A 22830-nucleotide genomic window follows, 5' to 3' on the forward strand; every position below is an offset into this window, starting at 1 on the left:
TCGCGGTGCGCGGGCCTCTCAGTATCGCGGCCTCTCTCGTTGCGGAGCACAGGCTCCAGACGCGCAGGCTCAGCAGCCGTGGCTCACGGGCCCAGTCGCTCCGCGGCATGTGGGATCTTCCCGGACCAGGGCTCGAACCCGTGTCCCCTGCATTCGCAGGCAGACTCTTAACCACTGCGCCACCAGGGAAGCCCTGTGGCATATTTCTTGAAATACATGGCTCACTGGCTGGAACTTGTTACCATCTTAATCCTATACAGATTCCTTTTCTAATGAAATGTGGTATAATGCAGTTTGACCTGTAGGGCTGAAGAATTTAAATGCTCCCTTAAAAAGTCAGTGACCAAGAAACAGCATTGTCTGTAGATGTCCCAGACCTACAGTTACTTTTCAAATTAAAAGGAATGATCTGCTATGTTAAATGTGTAAAGAAATTGAAAATTTAGCTTTCAATATTATAGCTTAAAGAAGCACAGCAAGAAGATTATTGCTCTAAAATCCAATATGAAAAACTTTGCGGTGATTCTAACTTTATTTTTACTATGCAGAAACAGAGTCATCTGTACATTCTTGAGTGTTTGTGTCTTTGGAATGAATCACAATTTGTGATGAAATTCCTGATTAAAAAAAGAAAACACCATTCCTAATCAGAGAATGTTATTATTTTTCTCAAAATTATAACTTTCTCCCTTACAAAAGATGAAAATCTTTTAAGAGTAGGAGGGCAGTAAGAAGGATTACCAGAGCAGCAGATCTTTGCCGTAGCTTTTTTGCATGGACAGAAATATCCTCATTTCTAGCTGCAAAGGGATCTTCTTAATTTGGTACATAGAGTTTTAAAAGGTCTTAGTCTTCTCAGGCTGCTATAACAAAATACCACAGACTGGATGGCTTATAAATAATATACATTTATTTCTCACTGTTGTGGAGGCTGCAAAGTCCAAGATCAAGACACAAGCAGATCTGGTGTCTAATGAGAGCCTACTTCCTGGCTTACAGATGGCACCCTTATGCTGTGTCCTCACAAGGCAGAAGGGATGAAGGATCTCTCTGGGGCCTCATTTATAAGGGCACCAATCCCATTCATGAGGGTTCCACCCTCATGACCTAATAACCTCCCAAAGGCCCCATCTCTCAACACCACCATCTTGGGGGTTAAGGATTTCGACACATGAATTTTGGGAAGATACATTCAATCTACAGTAGTTAGCAACACAGTCTATTCTCTCCTATATCTGTCCATCCACCCATCCACTCATCCATCCATCCATCCATCCATCCATCCATCCACCCACCCATCCATCCATCCATCCATCCACCCACCCACCCATCCATTTGCCAACCCATCCACTCACCCACATCTTTCTCTCTCTCTGTCAGTTGATCACTTGATCTATCTCTCTTTCCTTTTTCTAACCTTCAGAGTGAAACAAATAATATTTTCTTCCCCAAGATCCCAAGATTTAAAACAAAACCCTAGGCATATCTTTATGCTCATCTTTCTGTATTCCTGAATGATCAACTTTCTTCAGCAATTTTCCTACTGCCTTTTCCCCAACCCACTTTTCTCCTTTACCTAAATCTAATGTTTTTCTTCTGTATGTAACTCTCCATTTCTTTCTGTCAACCTGCAGAAGCAAATTTAAATGAACACCATAGCTTTTGCTCAGGGGTCTTTGTAAAGCAAGAAAAGAACAAGGACCCAAGGCCTTCCTTTGCTGGGTCTTTTATCTGGAGCTCCTCCCCTCCTGGGGCTGTGACTTTAATGGCTGCCACCAACAGACTTCTCACTTGGTAGCTTTTGTGCCAGCACCTCACCCAGAGAAAACATATAAAATAACTTATAACCATAAGAAAAAATCTATAAGAAATAAGGGGAAAACCTGCTCATAAATTATTTTAAAAAGAAAAGGCAGTTATTTCATATTGTGCATTAAAAACCGATGACCAAAATTTGACCTTCCGAGACAGACACTGGTGCCCCTTGACTGCAATTGACTCAATACCAGAAAAGCTTGAAACACTGAATTAGCATCATTGTTTTCATTATAAATTTAAACATACAAAGTTGAAGCATTTAAAGGTTATCTTTGGGCAGGGCTGGAGTAGGCAAAGGACACACAGGAGCTTTTAAATACACTTGTTACATGAAAAGATGCTCAACATCGCTAACTATTAGAGAAATGCAAATCAAAACTACAATGAGGTATCACCTCACACCAGTCAGAATGGCCATCATCAAAAAGTTTACAAATAATAAATGCTGGAGAGGGTGTGGAGAAAAGGGAACCTTCTTGCACTGTTGGTGGGAATGTAAATTGGCGCAGTCACTATGGAGAAGAGTATGGAGGTTCCTCAAAAAACTAAAAATAGAACTACCATATGATCCTGCAATCCCACTACTGGGCATATACCAGGGAAAACCATAATTCAAAAAGATACATGTACCCCAATGTTCACAGCAGCACTATTTACAATAGCCAAGATATGGAAGCAACCTAAGTGTCCATCAACAGATGAAAGGATAAAGAAGATGTGGTATATATAATATATATAATATATATACATATATATAAAATGGATTATTACTCAGCCATAAAAAAAGAATGAAATAATGCCATTTGCAGCAACATGGATGGACCTAGACATTATCATATGAAGTGAAGTCAGATAGACAAAGACAAGTATCATATATGGAATCTAAAAAAATGATACAAATGAACTTATTTGCAACAGAGAAACAGACTCACAGACATAGAAAACAAACTCATGATTACCAAAGGGGAAAGAGGGGAGGGATAAATTAGGAGTTTGGGATTAAAATATATACACTATTATATATAAAAGAGATAACCAACAAGGACCTACTGTATAGCACAGGGAACTATATTCAATATCTTGTAATAACCTATAATGGAAGAGAATGTACAAAAAGAATATATATGTGTATACATATGAATATGAATCACTTTGCTGTACATCCGAAACTATCACAACATTGTAAATCAACTATATTTCAATAAAGTTTTTTTAAAAAAAATACTTGTGTTTGTTTCTTAAACTGGTTGGTGGATATGCAAAGTTATTTTGTTTTTATACCTTATATATATATTATAATTATCTTGTCTATGTTCAATATATAATAGAAACAAAATTATTAAAGTCCACTCTTTGAAAAGAATTGATTTATAATGCTATCTCTTTAGAAAATGGCAGAAGAACATCTATTATCTGTAGATACTTTTAAATAAAAATAAATCTACCAGAATACCACATGTGGTGCTAAAGAACTTTATTCATGACAGAGATACTTCACAACTTTTTGTGGAGTTGTGAGATAATGAATTTAAGGCACCTAGTACATTGCTTTGTATATACAAGGTACTCAAATGAACCACCTTGAAGTCAAAAACAGATTGCTAAACAGGAAACAAAAATCTTCTGTAGGAAGACATGCAGAAAAGTTTGGTATTAAACTACACTAAGTTTTCAATTCCATAGGGAAAGAAAAATATGATTCTTTATTTTAATACAAATATAGGAATCGTAAATAGGAAGTAGTGATTGGTAAAGGATGGGATAACAAAAAGTACCACATAATTAATCTCGACATGTGGGCTATAGAAGGAAAACTGCTTAAAAATATAACACATGGTTCACTTAACTTAACCAAAGGAAAGCATATTTGTCTTGGTCTGTTCTGCCACCATAACAAAATACCGCAGACTGGGTAGCTTATAAACAACAGAAATTTATTTCTCACGGTTCTGGAGACTAGACATCCAAGACCAGGGTGGCAGCATGGTCGGGGTCTGGTGAAGGCCCTCTTCCAGGTTGCAGACTGCCGACTTCACGGTGTGTCCTCACATAGTGGAAGGGGCAAGGGAGCTCTCTAGGACTACTTGCATAAGGGCACTAATCTCACTCATGAAAGTTACACTTTTCCTTACTTAAAGTCCCCACCTACTAATACCATCACCTTTGTGGGTTAGAATTTCAACATGTGAATTTGGAAGGATCACAAACATTCAGATGATAGCAATGGTAACTTATGGAATTAGTTAAAATTTTACATTAAACATAACTTTTTAGAAGACAAGTGGGAAAATGTATGCTGTTGATCAGAATGGCCAGGAAGGGACAGGGTGGGAGTCGAGGGGGGCGGAATCTGGGCTGGTAAATAGTGAAGCAACAAAAGCCACAGAAGCTGAGACAGAGGAGGAGAGAGTTCCCTAAGAAATATCACCTAAGTGAGGAAGATGAAGAGGTGGGGAGAGGACTCCCTGAAGCATTTTTTGGCAAGCATTTTATATGTCATCTTAATGAATCTTCTCAAAACTATGAAAAGTAGATGTTATTATCCTGTCTGTACAGGCAAAGAAATCATACTTCTGTGAATTTAGAAAAATTACCCTAAAACACACAAAGTTACAGCAGGGATTTAAATCCAGATATATTTGACTCCAAATCTTATAATTTTATACCAGGCCACCTCAAGAAGAGAAAAGACTACAGAATATAAGTTGGGGTGGAGGGAAGAGAGGGCAATCATCTACCCCCAAAATGGTGAAATTAAAGAACACTGAAATTAAACAAAAATTTCATTTGAGTCCTTCCTTCAGCAGTTATTATGAGTATCCTGCCTAGGTGTTCAGCAGTTATTACGGAGATCTGAAAGCTAAAATCATCTTTTGAAGCAGAGAGGTCAAATTAATGTTCAGAATGTGTGATGATCTGAGTCTAATTGACACACCAGACATAAATAAATCACCAGGAGTGGTTGTTTCATCCTGGAACTTCAGGATGAAACAGTGACACACTGGGCCAAAATGTACAACTTGTCATTTCCAAAACTATCCTTACGTGAAAAGTCTGGAAGCCTGTCAGCACGATTCTAACACAGAATATGGGTTTCAGAGGTCTAGATCAGGAACTTGAACTTTCATGCATGACTGGCAAGCAAGATCTACCAGCAAGAGGCTTCAGACACACCATGGAAACTGCATCTGTCGTACATGTACATCTATTTCAACAGTATATTACAGTTACTTATGTACATATCTTACCACCCTTGACTAGGTTTTAAGCTGTTGAGCAAAGGTTGTCTTATTCAGGTTGTATGCCCTGACAGCCTGGCATACTGACCTGTACATAATAGATACTCAATATTGAATTGAATCAACCCCTCACCACATCAGGAAGCACAACTGCTGGGTGGAAAGGCAACTGTGGTTTCTGTCAGGGGAGATACTATTTAGAACTACATTTAGAATTTAGATCTAGAATTCTTTAAGAGATTGACATCAGTTTGTGGCCAAGGAGAACTCATTGGGCATACTTTTCCAACTGAATTGCGTGGTAATTGGGAAAATGTTTTGCCAAGGGAAGAAAACTGGTTCAAAACTACAAACAAGAAGGAAGGAGAAATGTATAATTTCTCTAAACGAAAAGGAGTTAAAACAAAGAGTCTGCTGCAGCTGACCTTAATTAACCTTTTTTTTAAGATATAAATCATCTGGCTGATGAAACCATAATGTGTTCCAGATAAGAAGTCAAGCTGATGAACATAAGTGGCAAAGAAAATAAATGGCAGAGTTGAGTGGAATGAAGAGCGACAGACATGCATTGAAGACAAGTGCAAACTAAGGATTAAAATACAAAAGTATCATATAGGATGCTGGACTTGGAGATTCAGAGTCACTGGTAACAATTCTGAAAAGGCCCTAAGCTCAGGCATTTTCTAAACATACAGACCAAAAACTTCCAAGTATTGTCAGGCAGAGTTTGGAAAAACAAAGGGTATTTTTTTCCCTTTGCATTAAATCCAGATTCTGGGACTGTGCCTGAAGAGAGACAGACACACAAAGTAAGAAAGGATCCATAGAGAGACACCTAGGCAGGATACTCAAACTATGCACTACGGACATTGTAGGTGGATAATTCTTTGTTGTTGGGAGGTGGGGTGCTGTCCAGGGTACTGCAGAATGTTTAGCACCATCCCTGACCTCTACCCACTGGATGCCGGCAGCACAGTCCCAGTTGTGACCACCAAAAATATCTCCAGAAATTGCCAAATCCTCCCTGGGGAGCAAAACTATCTGCTATAAGAACCACTGCTCTAAAGTGATCAACAGAGACCCCAACTGGAGATGAAACCTGCTAAGTATGTGACAGAAATAAACATCCCATGAGAGAGCTGATGAAAATATGCATATGCTTGCTAAATTTCAGGTGTAGCTGAAGGGATGCACTTTCAAGTGCCTGTTAAATCACAGCAGTATTACTAAATAGGATGCAAACTTGTAAATTTAATTTCACCCCAGGAAATGGACCAGGATTGACAAAAACAGGTTGGAGAAATGTTTGGCAAAGTCATGTGTGGACAGACCCCAAAGCTTTTCTTTTAATCTTAATCTCTTAGAGGGCAATGCTATTCCTCCACAAAACATTTCTTGGTGCAAAGAAAGAGTGAATATCAGTTTAGTCTAACATAAATGTTTATAAATGTTAGGCTGAAATTAGCTGATTTCTTCAGTTCTCATTTTTAAGTGTTCTATTTTGTTCATTCTGGGTCTCACCAAATGCATTTGGTCTAACTGCAGAAGTTATTTCTCATGTAAGGTTAGCCAAGCTTGGGCATAGCCATGGAGATGGAAAAGGCACAGGGATTGGGTTCGTGATTCTCATAGGATCATTGACAAGTGCTTTCAGACCGGAAAGATGGGTACTTGACCAACAGGATGTAAACTTTTCATAAATGCTAGGATTTATAGTCATGGCCTCATATGTTGCCATTTCATGAAGAGCCACTCCACTTCCAAAGACTACATACCAATCTGGTGCCCTTGCCATTGTTGCTTTTTGATCTTGTTTCCTGTGCTGAACTATTGCATTTCACTGAGATCCTTAACAGTAGAGCTTACACAGCAGTGGAGAATGTAGGGTTTGTATTCAAAGCCTGGTTTTTATCATTTATGGTCTGTCTGATCTTGACCATAACACTTAACCTTCTGAGACTCATTTTTTCATGTGTAAAACAGAGGCATAATGACCAATTTCTCAGCACCGGTGTGATGATTAAACAAGGCAAAAGGTTGGAAAGCTACAACTGGAATCATTGCAAGAGGAGGAAGAAGGGTTTCCTGGGCAGCAGGGTCTGGAAGGCAGACTGTTGAAGGATGAGACAATGTTGCAGTTCCATGCTCTTTTCTCCTTTTTCAAATAGGCCCACCTTATGAAAACCTGTGTTTTAGAACACTTTCTACTTTTCCCCCTAGTTAATATATAAACATTACATATTCCTGGCATCCACTCTGACAAGGGGGGAAAGAACAACCACCAAGATACCTTGCAAAACCCCTATTTATCAGTGCTTAAGCAGATCTAGAGTCAGACTACCTGGGTCCACATGCCAGCACTACTATTTACTAGCTACATGGCCTCTTTTTGCCTCAGTCTTTTCATCTGTAAAATCAGATAATAACATTTCCTACCTCATAGGGTTGTTATAAGGTTTTAAAAGAATTAATAACTACAAAGTGCTTAAAAGAGTACCTGGCATGTGGTAAAGATTCAATAAGTGCTGGCACCATCACCATCATCATCATTTGTTCTCAGGACCACACTCTGCCAAGAGATAGGAGATGATGATGGGCAGGGAACCCCATCCCCACCCTACAGTGTAAAGACTACAGAGTTAAGCTTATTTATTTCATTGCTTCTGATCATATTTCCCCCTATCTCCACATTATGCCAGGTAGGGGTTTTGCTAAGAGAGACTTGAAAGTAAAATAAGATTGAGCGATGTGCTGGTGCAAGGGGTTTTTCTTGACCTATGTACATTGGTATAAAATTTAAGCCTGCGGGTAGACCTGAACGCTCCATCAGCTGTCTCTAGTTTTGCTTTTTGGCACCACCACTGGAATAATGCAATCTTCTGAGCTGTGGGCAGCAAGAATTCTGTTTGCCTTCTTCTAATGCATCCCATCTCATACATAACTGTCATGTTTTCAAGCTGTCCAGCACCTTCCAAACACTCTCACTACGTTTGGGGAATTTGCAGCCTTATGGATCTGGCTTCATCAGGGCAGAATCCGGAAAAGTCAAGTTCCCAGACTCCCTTGCAGCTAGGAAACAGGAACTTGGACAAGGTTTTGCCAGCCAGTCCGTGCTCCTGACTCTTTGGTTTGGAAACAAGCAACTTGAGGGGACAAGCTTTGGGAGGGGGTCATTTTGCTGGCTTTGGTGGCAGCAGAGGCACCCAACAATCACGGGCAGCCAGCCCAGAGGTTCCCCTTGGTGCTCAGTGGGCAGCAGAAGCAGCTGCAGTTTATTCATCAGACCAGTTCTGATGCATGGTTTTACAATAGTTCCTGTAACTTTAAACTCAATTGTTCTTATATGTTTAGCTCACAGTTCTGTGAGCTACCTGATAGCCTTGTCCTTTTCTGGTTAATCAGCCCAAGTTGGTTTGTGTTGCTTCCCATTAAAAATCTTGACTGAAAGAGCTACATCTACTATGAAAGGGAATATAGGCATCAACCCGTACCAGGAATATATATAAAACACCTACTGTTTTAAAATGGTGGTTGATATAATTATGTCTACCATAAATGTGCAAATTTCTTCTCCAACTTTTTCAACAAATACTTCTTCTACACAGAAGGAAAAACTTTGTCCAGGCCTTCACAGTTGACAATAATGCTTTGTCATTATGATGTTGAGTTTACCTTATCAATGATTTTTCTAGTTGGAATTACCTGGAGACCGCATTTCATTGTTCATCTCTGCTGCCTGGGCTGATATGACTCAAAGACTAGACCACTGTTGGGAGCACCTAGAGATGCCTTGGCTTCCTCACAATATGGTTGCCTCAGGGTAATCAGACTTGTTACTTGTCAGCTCAAGTATTCCAATGAACAAGGGGGAAGGTGTACTGACTTTTATGACCCATCTTGGAAGCCACACAGTGTTAATTCCAGCATACCCTACTGGCCAAAGCAGTCACAAGCCTGCCCAGAATCAAGAGGAGAGAAATTAGATTCATAAGGAAATGGCAAAATCATGTTGTGCAAGAGTGTGTGGAATGAGAGGTGTTTTGCATCCATCTTTGGAAAATGAAATCTGACACAGTGATGCTGGCAAAATGGATTTAGAACCCAAATGTTAATTCTAAAGATGTCTAGGAGTCGTAGTCAGACATTTAGACTGCTGGGGTACTTCGAGGCTTGATATTATCGTAATACTTTATATCTGGTATAGCTCCCAAAAAGATAAGCTGACTTTCTCAATTTTGCTTTCTATTTTTCATCCATCAGTACATAATTTGACTATGGAATACCCTTCTAGAAGAAATCTAGTGACTACTTACATTCTGAATACTAAAATCTCTCAGTAATAGTCCAAATTAATATATAGTCTGTGTTTCTTCCAGCTTGGCATAAGCTCCTAGTGCTATGATTCCTCTTGCAAAATCGACAAAGATTTCTTGAAAAATCTTGTGTTTGCTTTCAGAGCAATGTCATGAATATAAAATTCTTTTGATGGTAAAAGGGTTTTTATGATGCTCATGTATTTCCCCTAGTTTTACAGATGGAAGATGGTGTTGATAACAGCATGATAATTTATATCATACTCACTGAGCAGATCATTGCAGGTGAGTTTTCCACTGAAAAATTCAATTACATTTCTCTACATTCTAACGCCACTGCCAAAAGATGCCCTGAAGTCTTTCCTGACTCCCTTCCAGGCAAAAACGGATTCTGCTAGGAAAGGTCGCTTAAGATTCTTGAAGGACATTTTCTTCTCATGGGTATGTGATCTGGAGGAGATATAGGTTATTTCAAGATATACGCTCATCAGTTATTCTCTTGGCAAATTTAAAAGTTTTGACTGTCTGATTGCAAAGATAACAACTGAAGGCTATTACTCTTAAGGTACCAAACCCCTCCTGAAGAAAATATACCCAGCATCTTTTTTAATGGAATGTGCATTTGTTCCTCAAGGCCAGGGCTTGGGTCTTAGCCACAGATACCCAGTTCACTTACATAGTGTTTGTTCAACTAATGTCTGTTGACAAGAATTTTATGATTACACATTGCTTTCATGAATATGCAGTTCATGCACTACAATGCTAGCTCTTTTATATTTGGCTAGGAATCTAAATTTTTAAACTTTTGATGGCTGACATTCCATGAGATGGTCATTAGATTTACATTCTAAGATATATTACACTTCCTGCATACATACCTTGTCTGTACGCTAAAGTCAAATCCATCAGAATTGGTAATAAGACGCATGAGGATAGGAACCATGTCTATCTTACATATTCCCTGCACCTTGCATAGTAGTGTTTCATACAGAGTAGGTGTTCAATAAACATTTGTAAAATGATGCAATTATTGATTGAATAAATGAAAGAAAAAGGCATACTTGAGTCTTAGGTCATCTTGTCTTATTCATGCATTATCCCATGAACCCACCTCAAAATAAAGTTGGTAATAACCACATAGTTATAAAATGGGGCCTCAGCTTCTTAAGAAAATAACTGGCTCACATCCTGGACTGTCATCACAAGAAAGGAATAAATTTCCACAAGCAAAATATGTAAATTGAGCTAGATTTCCAGGAATGATTCTTGATTGGACCAAACAATTGGAAGTGTGCATGTATGTGTCCCTGTTAAGTGAACAGAAAGTGATCAGGATATAGTTAGCTAGCTGCAAAATTCCATTTCCATGCAAGCTCCTCTGTGAGTGCCAGGGCTCACCCACTCCACAGGCTGCTTTACAAACATTACACATCAACCATAAAAATAAAACCCTGGCATCGGTGCTATTTAGTCAGTAGTCAAATTCCACACACACCCAGAATTTTGCTAGTATGTACATTTTAATAATGAGGTTGTCTTAAAGGCTGTTGAGAGGTAGGGGAAGACTTCATTGCTTAACCAAAGTCTGCCAATTACCCCTTAACTTTGCTGTTTTACTAGGATCAATCATCCATCATATTGTGGTGTTTTAACTGGTTACAAATTAAACAGGAAAAGTAATAAGAAAAGAAAACTAATTTTCCTAGACTACCCTAATCCTGCCAAGCATAAAAGTGCACTTAACTGAGAAAACTGCTGAGAGATTAATACAGAATTTGTGTGCTACTGAAGAAATCATTATAGCAGCTAAGTTCTGGGAATACAGCCTCTACAAAAGTGAAGGGAAATACCTTTTTCAAAAACAGTGGTGTGATAAAATTTAGATTTTATTCTCTACCAATGTAAACAGGATTTTATTAGTACAACTTCATTTAAAGTCATGTATTCAAATCTCCAGTGTGTCAGTGAAGAAAAGATTTCAAGGGCTAGGCAATTTAAGTTATAGTATTAGCTAAAAGGAAAAGGATGAGCATTTAACTTAAAGAAATCTGTAAGAGTGATAATAAGGATCAAACTGAAATAAAAACTAGGCTAGGCGATCTAGCTGCTTAAAGAAAAAAATGTCTAGTTAAGTTAGAAAAAAATCAAGGATAAAAAAATTTTTTATCTCAAGTACAATTATTTTTCATTGTCATTGTCACCGCTCTCGTCGCCATCATCATCATCATCACCATCATCATCATCATCATCATCATCATCGTGGCCATCCTTTACCAAATGTTTACTCGATAGCAAGCACTTTATACACACTTTCTACTAATCCTCAAAACAACCCTATGAGTTAGGTTCTATTATTACCTATGGTTTACTATTTAAGAAACTGAGGCTCAAACAGGTTAACTAGCACAAATTATTTGCCTAAAACTTGTAAGTGGCAAGTTAAAATTCTAGGCAGTCCGATTTCACATTTTCTTGTAATTATCATCTGTCTAGATATTTCTGACGATAGGTCTGATGGACAGAGTAGCTATAGACACAGCAAAGCTGTCAAGCAGCTCATGAGCCTCATAGAACTTAACTAGTTATGTGACTAGTCTCAGGTAGCTGAAACTTTCTGGTTCTCAAAGTCCTTTAGAAGGTGGTAGAACTAGACTAGAGATTTGAAACTGGGTGGCATTAGCTGCTAGGGAGCAATCTGGACATTTACAGGGAGGTGGCATCACAAAGATTGTGGACCAGTCTTGTGGGCATGTGGGGGGCGAGGGTCAGTCACAGAAATTGTAAAGAGTGGAACAATTCCACTAGAGGAAAACTGTCCTATGTTCTGCATGATTTTCCAAATGTTCTACCAGACATTCAGATATTCAATAAACCCTTTTTATAACTATCTGAGCCTACAAAGTAACTCCTTTTCCACATGCAAACAAAAAGTATTTTTTGTTTCGTACTATTTTAATACACCCTGATTTCTCCAGGCATGCAGCTGCAGTCTATGTGTACGTGTGGGTGACTGTGTATGGATGAGTGAAGGTGCTTCACTTTGAATATTTTTTAAATTATAGTTCACTATCTGGGAAAATCATACCATTGACATAAAACATACGGTATTTGAGTTGCCAAGAAAACACACCTTTATCCAAAGGCATTTATGGCTGTTGCATTCATGATAATTCTATGTACGGGTGCATCTGACTACTTCATATGTTTCCAGAAGAGTCATGCTCAAGCATTTATATATCGATACTGATGCATGTATATGTACATGTATAATTTTTATTATAAACATACTTTTATATATATATTCCAAATTTTAATTTTATTTATATGTAAATTATATACACATATAATTTTATATACATATATTTAATTTTATTATATATTATTTTATTTTTCCTGGATATTTCAGTCAGGCTGTTATATTGATTTTTAAAAATATGTGTTTGTTGATTAAATTGTTGGTGAAATTTATTTTAAGCCAGTAAGGCACTGTTACTAAATATTTGTCAAAAAAGAGTGCACTAGTTCTGAGAAGATAAAGAAATTCTGGACTAGGAGTATCTAAGGTCTCACCCAGCTTTAACATTCTACTCCATCCTATTAAATAAAGCCATAGCCAGTGATTTTTCTCTACAAAAGTAGCTATAGCCAAAATCAAAGGTAAATTACACACTCCCTCTTACTTAGCATGATTGCTCGCAGAATACAGACTTATATTTCTGGAAATTCCCTAATTTGCACATTTTTTATGATGGGAAGTGCCTCTCCTAGTCTGTGAAGCAGAAAATGACATTCTACATACACCCGCACATGTTCATTCTTCCCTTTTACCCCACACATAAAACTTAGCTGGCAGAAAGTCAGCTGGATTAGAAAAGTGAGACTACGCTGACAAATTAATTTTAAATGAAAAAATATAATAAATTAAGTGAAAGGAATAGCAATAGGAACAATGTATGGCAAATGAGAGAAACGATGTGGAATTGAAGTAATTTGATTACTCTGCACCGTGGGCCGACATCATGGAAATATTCAGAGAATTACAACGAAGTATCATCATTTTAACTAAAGAAGAGCTTAAAGTTTCCTCAGTGCTTTGCCATCTAGAAGGGTCACTTTGTCAAACAATCGTTAAACGAGAGTTCAGAACTCTTTCCTGAGGGGTATGATGGCCTTTCTGAAGTCCCTCCTCACACGCAGGTTCATTGATTAAACAAGATGGGCTGAGCCCTCACTGAGCAGAGGGGCAGAGCACCGCGCTGGGTGCTACGGAGCGTGACGGGAATGCAGGCGTTCCCACCCTCCACATTCCTGCAGGACACACACAGATAAACAAATCTGAAACAAGGAAGACCACGAAACAAGTTGTAAGAGAGCAACAAAGCGCTGAAGTAGCCTGGGAGAAGGGGAGATTCACTTCAACTGGGGGAATCTGAGGAGGCTTCCTGGAGGAGGTAGGATTTGAACTGAGCTTGAGGAAGAAGAAAAGCTCTGGTAAGCAGACATGAGTAGGAGAGGGAGGTAACCCAGACACAGGCAACAGCTTGAACCAAGGCCTGGGAGAGAAGAAGATGCAGAGCAAATTGGAATGATGGTGTTAGGGTGGGAAGCAACACTGCAGAGGGCCAAAATAAATATAAATTTGAAATCCAGGTTGAGGAGTTGGGGCAGTATTCTATATATTCAACACTCATTAAACAAATATTACAGAGCACCTACTATGTTTTAAGCAGTAGGGATATAGCAGGAAACAAGGCAGACAAAATTCCTGACCTCATGGAGCTTACTTAATGAATTGTAGAAATATACAAAAAAGATAAATAAGAGCAAATACATAGTATGTCACAGGGTAAAAAGTACTGTGGAGAAAAAGGAAGAAAGGAAAATGAATGGGGGTGTTGCCATTTTAGAATGTCCTGGGAAGGCTTCACTGAGATAGTGGCATTTGAATAACGGCTTATAGGAGATGAGAATATATGTAATAGGAATTCAACAGTAGATTGTGACCACGACACACCTATGGGAATGGCCAAAATCCAGAACACTGACAACACCAAATGCTGCTGAGGATGTGGAGCAATAGGAACTCACATCGCTGGAGGGAATGCAAAATAATACAGTCACTTTGGAAGACAGTTTGGTAGTTTCTTACAAAACTAAACATATTCTTTAACCATTCAATCCAGCAATTGCACTCCTTGGTATTTACCCAAAGGAAAACTTATGTGTGTCCACACAAACACCTGCACATGGATGTTTACATAGCAGCATTACTCATAACTGCCCAAACTTGGAAGTGACCAAGATGTCCTTTAGTAGGTGAGTGGATAAACTGTGATACATTAGATAAGGGCATATTATTCAGCGCTAAAAGAAAATGAGCTATTAATCTATAAAAAGACATGGAGAGACCTCAAATGCATATTACCAAGTGAAAGAAGTCAATTGGGAAATGCTACATATTGTAGCCTTTGATTCCAACCATATGACATTTTGGAAAAGGCAAAACAATGGAGACAATAAAAAAGATCAGTGGTTTCTGATGGGCACAGGGGAAGAGAGGTGAATAGCAAGAGTACAAAGGATTTTCAGGGCAGTGAAAACACTCTATATGATACTATAATGATGAATATATGCCATTATACATTTGTCTAAACCTAGAGAATGTATAAGAGCAAGAGTGAATTCTAAGGTAAACTATCTATGGACTTTGAGAGATTGTGATGTTCAATGGAGGTTCATCCTTGAAAAAAAAAAAAGGATCATTTTGGTGAGTAATGTTAATAATGGGAGAAGCTATACTTGGGAACAGGGGGTATATGGGAAATCTTTCTACTTCCCTCTCAATTCTGCTGTAAATTAAAACTGCCCTGAAAACACCAAGTCTAGAAAGAGAGAGAGAGAGAGAGGAAGGATGGAAGGAAAGAAGGAAGGAAGAAAGCTGAATGATTTACAGAAACAGATTTGTGTTTTGGGATGATAACTCTAGAAGTAATATGAATTACTGATTTGAGGGATGCATTGGGGGGCAGGTAACTAGAGGACAATGCACTGGATACCATACTGCATTCATAATTCTTAGCTACACAGTCAATGTGTAAAAATATACATACAAATGATAAACACCAAATTTGGGTCAGTAGTTATCTCTGGGATGGAGGAAGGGAGAAGAAAAGGAAAGGAGGGAAAAGTTGGTATAGGAAAGGGTTCTGAGGTGGCTTTTATTGTCTTTGCTGATTTCTTTCTTAAGCTGGTAGCGGCTGCATGGGTGCTTGTTACATCAGCCTCTATTCCTACTTGCATGTTTGAAACAGTTCACAAAAATAGAAAAGAAAACTGTAAAAGTAGAAGCTAAAAGTAATGAAAATAACTTACATATAATTACCATTTACTATGTACTAGGCAGTAAGGGCTACACAGGAACTACCTCAGTTGATTCATAGAACAGCCTTATGGAAGGGGTGTGATTATTTTCTTTCATTTAAAGGGAACAAGACATAAATGAGACACAGAGACTAGGAAATTTGGGCACAGCTAGCAAACTAAGATACAGGGGCTCTAAAACAAGGTAGCAAAAAGACAATACATGAAACCACTGAACCAAACTGCCTCTCCCAAAATAAATAAAAGCTTGAGCTGAAGAAAACTTGTCAGTGAAGGAGGGTTGACAAAGATAGCAACAGAGTTAAGCGTCACTCTCAAAGCAGAATGGATTGATTGGCAACTGGTTACAACATTCACTCATTCATTCCTTTTTTTCATTGCTCCATTTTCAATGCCCATTTGTTGACGCTTATGTACCAGGCACTACTCTAGATGCAGCAATATAAGACTAGATAAGACAGTCTACAGGCAGTTGGAATATGGTGTGATTAGTGCTATGATAAAGATATGCGCAGAGGGTCTGGGAACCTGTGGGAGGCGTATCTAAAACCCAGAGCTGCATTCAGATGAGGAAGAGTGAAACCAATTCAGCAAAGGTTCAGGTGTCTGCTCACAGTAGGTGGAGGTGTTTACAGCAAGGTTCACTTGAAGAAATGCAGATGGTACATACTGTAGTGGAGACAAAAGGGAGTGTGAGTATTTGGAAAAGATGCAGCTGGAGCAATAAGCAGAAGCCAGCTCATGAAGAGCAAAGAGGAGGTGGTTAGCCATGCAAAGTTAGGAAGGAGTGAAGGATGGATGTAATTAAGGGCAAACGAGGGTGCAAGGCAGGCAGCAGATGAAGCCTGAGAACCTCACACTTTCTAGAGTTGTGACTGGTAAGATCATCTGCTAAGAGGAAGGGAGGTGGGGGTGGGTAAAAGCTTTGTCTTAGAGAAGGTCAGAAATAGCCATGTTAATTACACTGACGAGAAATTAAACAGGGGATCCAAAGTAAATGCATCAGGACAAAACTGAGGACTCAGTGAAGGTAAAGTGCCTTGACCCTGAGTTCATCGGTCAGCACACACATCGATCATCACCACCGTCGGGAGATCCTGATCCATTCTCAACCACTTGGGAATGGAAACCAGAGAGACTGCAGCAATAACCAGGGATAAAGACAATCAGCGTGGGCATGATGGATTCCTGAACTAATTTTTAAATTATTTATAAGGATGCGATGATTAGCAGCAATAAGGAACGTAGACTCTATCGCTTCCAACTCCCAGTTTATAATGTAATTGGAATAGAGCAAAAGCAACCAATGGATAGTAGCCAAAGATTAGCCAAATGAATCCCAAAAGAATGCTGAACTGATTAACTGACCTGTACCACTCCATAGGCAAACTCTTAAAAATTAAGTAGAGTTTTGTTAATGTTTCTCAAGGTTCATTTAATATGTGTTCCCTACAGACAGCATATCCAAGTAAGTGGTGAGATGAATGGAGAAATCTCTAGATCTTGCCTGTGGCCCAACATTAGAAGTCAGGTTTTCAAGCAGAATTTGTTACTCTTCTGTTCTTTTCCCTTCCTGAAAATTACAGGTGTCTCAATTCAGTGGGAAAAGGAGGACTAAAGGGAGTTTTCACTTCTTTTCCCTTCCCTTATTAACTCCTCAGATGTTGCTACAAATGAGCTCTCTAATGAATAGTATATACAGTTAAAGAAAAAGGCCCCGATGGACAGAAAAAAAAGAGAGAAAGAGGAGAAGAAGCTTCTGGGTATGGCGGGCAGGGGGCGGCAGTGTAGAACTTCCTTTTTTTTGGACACTAACACCAGAGGTGAGTTTTAAGCCTTAGTCTGTGAAGATGTGATCTGGGGTTCACCAGGGGAGTAAAGGGTAAAAGACTTAAAGCATGGCTGCAGAAGCTGAAGCTGCTAATTGGCTCTAATGATCTGAATGCAAATTAATAAATCTCTGTGCTAAAAATTACACGCATCTATAATTGTTACTTTTGTAAGTTAAGAGCTCTATTTAACCCGTTATTCACACTCTTTCCTTCATGGGACCTGGTAGGGATGGAGAACTTTCGTTTTACTCCCTTCCCTGCACCGTGCATCACAGCACTATTGAGCTTTACAGCTTTGGAAGGTCTTGTTAAAAGGATCTAAGAATTGCAGGCATGAAACCCAAGGATATTTTTACAAATAAGGGGGAAACGGTCAAACACAAAGCTGTGGAAGGCTGAACAGCTTGAAAATTCCCAGCCAAGTTGTCTACTCGAGAACCCTTGGGAACCGAGCCAGAAAAAACTTTGACATTGCAGTGTGTGGCGACGGGCTGTTAGAAATAAAACGGTCGTACTGCCTTTTCTTCCACAAAGGGTGGAGTCGTTGCCAGGATGAACTGAGATAATTGATAGCAAAAGGCCTGAGCATGCCTGGTACACAGCAGGCACTTAAAATCTTGTCCTTTCATCCGTTCATCCGCTTAATTGGTCAGAGAGGCAGCATCTAATTCCTACTTCTAGTTCCTATTATTTCCCTTTTCCTTGTCCTCCTCTCTGTCGTTTTCTCTTTCCTGTGCACTTGCTCCGTTTCTTCCTCCCCTCGTCCCTCCCTCCTCATCTTATACCCTCCATCTCATGCAGAGGCACTATTTTGCTCCGCTGGGGGCACATGGAAAGAACAGGTATTGAACCTCATCGTGAAACACTCACCAGAGACCTAAGCCTTGGGCCCTATTCTCCTGCACCACCACCCACCCCCCGTGTAAATACAGTCTGCCATCGGTTAAAGGACCACAACTTTATCAACGTAGATGTTCGAGCACCAGAGTCAACACAAGGCTAATATTAAATGAGAATGGGAACTACGTCTGGAAAGCTGGCAACAGTGTACACAGGCGGGAAATCTCCAAGATCGCCAGATAAAAACTGGATGCAGAGTATATTGTACTTGGGATCTGCCAAGGGTGGTATAGGAGAAAAAAGGAAGTATTGTAAGAGGAGCCAGTAGACCTGAACCAAAACCCATTTTAGGCCATCAAAATTTAGGCTGCCCAACTTCTCTGTGCCTCAGTTTCCTTCTCTGTAAAATCAGGGTATTGTGAGAATGAAATCAGTCAATACATCTCAAGCCTTGAGAACAGTGTCAGGAATGTATTACATGCCAAATAAGGTATTAACTGCTATGACCACCATCATCATCATTTTATCTCAGGATAAGTCCAGAATGAATATTATAATCATTAATATTACTTATAATAATAGGATTCTGTTTATTTCATATTTTGCTTTTTACTTTCAAAAGTACCTTCCCCATGCTCCCATTTTGTGGACTGGGAAGGTTATTATCTCCACTTCACAGACAAGGAATCTGAGCTGCTTTAAATACTCGCTCTCCTCTGCCATTTTCTGCAGAGTTCATACCTAAAGAACTCCTGGATTCTGGCTCCAGAAATGGGGGAGACAAACACACAAGCATGGTAAGAAACCAAAACTGGGAGGAAGGAAAGGTCTTTCCCTCTCACCCCTCACATCCCATTAAACACCAAGTTACGTGTATTCTACCCCCTCTGTTTTCATTCATTGCTGTTCACTCCACTGCATCCTCATGGCCCCAGCCTCTATCATCTCTCACTGCGATAACCGAAACTACCGCTTGATGTTCATCCTGTCTCTCTGGTCTCTGCCCCTCCCAGCCATTCTCCACAGAAAACTCCATCAAGTCCCTCTGCTTCAGGGGCTTCCCTTATTGCCCCTGACAGACTCCGCCAGTCATGGTCCCAGGGCATCAGCGCATCCCCTCCTCCCCTTCACAGCTCTTTTCACCCTACTCTGTTTCATTGTCGGCTTTTGTCTCCACATTAGATTATAAATTCCTTGAGGGCATGGACCGTGTCTTTTCATCTTTATTTTCCCACGACCCATCAAGATACCCAACCCATGGTAAATGTTCAGCAAATGGTATGTTCAGCAAACAAACTGAAACTCTATAATACAAATAAGGGGGGACGGGGGTACAGCCCTGACCATGTTTACCTAGTATTGCATCAGTGGACACATTCATGGAAAACTGCCTCTTTTGAGTAAAAATTGAATCTGATTAGAAGCTAGGGACTTTCCAACCTTGGGGAAAGGACCTTGGAAAGGACCCCAAAGTCTTCCTTTACTGTCTCAGTGATTGAAAGCTCCCCACCAAGAGGGCTTATAGTCAGGGTAAACATATGTCCTAGTCTGCACAGAAAAGCTCTGATTTATAACTGTTATCCCAGTAAAAATAGCAACAGTGTCCCATTTCACTCTCAAAGATGTCCCCATACAGACACTATATTACAGGACGGGGAAAAGGGCAGACCTGGTTTGGGCTCTGTTACCTTCCAGATGTATGACTTTGGTCAATTTCTCTAAATTTGTTTTTCCATCTGCAAAATGGGTATCTATTTCAAGGGACTGTAAAGATTAAATGAGATGATGCCTGCAAAGTGGCTGGCATAATGCCTGGCACACAGCTCAAAGGTGTTAGCTACCATTATTATCACCCATTTAGAGAAGTTGATCGCTCCACTGTGCCTGCATGTATGAACAGAAAAACTGCAATTACCAAATGTTAGCTCTCCAACACATTCCAACAAATTGAGTCAGGTTCTTAACTCAAAGCATGTATGAGTGCCTTTTGGGCAACACTACAATAGTGCTTTTAAGAGCAGAGAAATGGGGAAAAGCAGGGCAAAAGGCTGCATGCTTGACCTGTGTGTTTTGTTAATAATTTAAGTGAGACCACTTAGTGCTTCTGCTTACTACAAAGAGCAGAGATCTGCACCTCCCCCAGCTGTATTAGAACTCTTGTCAGCCACAAGGGAACAGAGAGCTGTTTGAAAAATTGCCTCTCTCCAGCCTCTAATAATTATATAAAGCATATCATTGAGGATCTATAATTGGTAGAGAAGGCTGAGACTAGAGAATGAGACTATTACCCTCTGGAATCATCTTATGATAAATGATACATTTATTTTAGAGAAATAAGAATCAAAATACATAGGAATAGGAAGGAAAGTTAATGCAGCTTAAAATACTACTATTCAGCAGAGTTGACATCAATTGGAAATGAATAATCATGAAATGTAGAAGTTATAAGAAATGAAAGCTTTAAGAGACAAAAATTGTAAATGGATTATAAAAAGAGAATTCGCAGGTTTCACGGAGATAAAGCTTAGTCTTGAATACAAGAGCTGCACAATGAATCTCTGATGTGCAATTTCTTAGACTGAAAGGCAAAGCAAAAAACTAAATGCAAAACAGAAAATAAAAGAATAAAAATATTACTTTTCAGGTAATAGAATATTTTGAAATATCATCCTAAATATGCCTCATCCTGGCAGTTCTCATTACTTCAAAGTCCTTTACTCAGCTGAGGCATCCATTGCTTAAAGGAGATGGCAGGGCCATTGCCCATCTTGGATTTTAAGTAGGCTTGTTTTAAAACAGGTCATGGAGGGGCTTCCCTGGTGGTGCAGTGGTTGAGAATCTGCCTGCCAATGCAGGGGACACGGGTTTGAGCCCTGGTCTGGGAAGATCCCACATGCCACGGAGCAACTAGGCCCGTGAGCCACAACGACTGAGCCTGCGCGTCCGGAGCCTGTGCTCCGCAACAAGAGAGGCCGCGATAGTGAGAGGCCCGCGCACCGTGATGAAGAGTGGCCCCCGCTTGCCGCAACTAGAGAAAGCCCTCGCACAGAAACGAAGACCCAACACAGCCAAAGATAAATAAATTAATAAAAGAAAAAAACAAAAACAGGTTATGGAAACGCTGATTTTTCCCTTGTAAGAGCTGGGTACTTAAAAGAGGTTTGTTTCCCCCGGACTCTGAAGATGTGCTTTAAATAACAAAACTAGCTCGAAGAACTGGGAATAAAATTCTACAATGAGCCTGGTGGATTTTGCCCACTGAGATCAAAACCCCAGAAGGGTAGACAGGAACTCTTCAGAGAGACTCAGCATCCAAATGCAGAGGGCCGGGCACTCCTGGTCTCTGTTCAATTGAAACTCTCAGTGGTGCCAATGCCAACTCAAGAAGGCTGCCACAGAGCAGAAATGCCAGCGGGCAGATTTAGACAGACAGAACTAGTCACTCCCACTTCCCTCCACACCATTTCCCGTGGGCACCAGCAGGGCATGGAGGAGAGCAGAGAATTCCCATGGGCCCTTGAGAGGGTCATAGAGGGCGGCTGTGAGCTGCGGCGAAATGTGCTATCCTACCCGGGTAGCCAGAGACAAAGAGAATCTGGAACAAAAGCTGTAGGTAGACCAAAGCCAGGATTTCACGCAGGTGTGGCTGAATCTCAGAGAGAAAATAGCACGGGAAGAAAGCCAAAGTGACGGCGAAGTCAGAGAAAGAGCTCCAGGCACTGACTGTGCTAAGATCAGAGCAGGGACACGTCAGTAGCAGATGGAGCGAGGGCAGCGGCTGGTGCCCAAAGACCAGGCAGGATGAGCCATCTCAGAGGAGGCAGGGAGAACCAGGGGACAGCTGATGAGCCAGCCGCAGCCCCTCCACCAAGGTCTGGAGGCTGCGTAGCCCACACCGCACTCTGCTTTCCAGATGTTGCCCGAGAGAAAAGGAGAACTCTGAAAGACTAAGATTTTACGTGAAGAAGAAGAGTTAACCTAGAACTGACCTTCTTACCTTGAATGGGCAAACTTATGAGGAAATGGGGAAATGGAGACTTAAGTGCTACAGGAGGAGGAGAATAAAGTTATGGTATGTGACTCTCCATGTAAAATCCTCCCATATGTTCAATGTCCAACTTATGGAAAACTAAACTGAGAGCATCTTTGTGTTCAAAGTTAACCCTAGAAAGATCCAACGCAGAGCAAAAGTTAGTTCCTCCTGCCTCCCTAGGAAAACTCTCTATTTTAAAGGAAGAAATGATAGGAAAAACTGTAGAAAAAGCACTGTGGAGTGGCGGGTAAAGGGCAGTGTAGGTAAAATGTACTGAAGGCCTTCTACAACCTGGTATTATAACACACTCACTCTTTACTCAATCCTCACAACAACCTCATGACATGACATGGGCAACAGTATCTCCATTTATG

The 22830-nt window shown here is 40.1% G+C and overlaps 1 protein-coding gene and 1 long non-coding RNA gene across 10 annotated transcripts in view; one reads left to right on the forward strand and one right to left on the reverse strand.

Moving 5' to 3' along the window:
- Positions 1 to 22830, reverse strand: part of GRIP1 (glutamate receptor interacting protein 1) — a 713644-nt gene that overhangs the window by 506993 nt on the left and 183821 nt on the right. The window lies entirely within an intron of this gene.
- Positions 1 to 22830, forward strand: part of LOC309609605 — a 59500-nt gene that overhangs the window by 8830 nt on the left and 27840 nt on the right. Inside the window, exon 2 of the long non-coding RNA XR_014233511.1 lies at positions 192 to 22830. This exon is cut by the window's right edge and continues 27840 nt beyond it. This is a non-coding gene — a long non-coding RNA (uncharacterized lncRNA). The remainder of the gene's footprint in view (positions 1 to 191) is intronic.

Source organism: Balaenoptera borealis (assembly GCF_965194805.1).
Source record: "Balaenoptera borealis genome assembly, chromosome: 13".
Taxonomy (NCBI): Eukaryota; Metazoa; Chordata; class Mammalia; order Artiodactyla; family Balaenopteridae; genus Balaenoptera; species Balaenoptera borealis.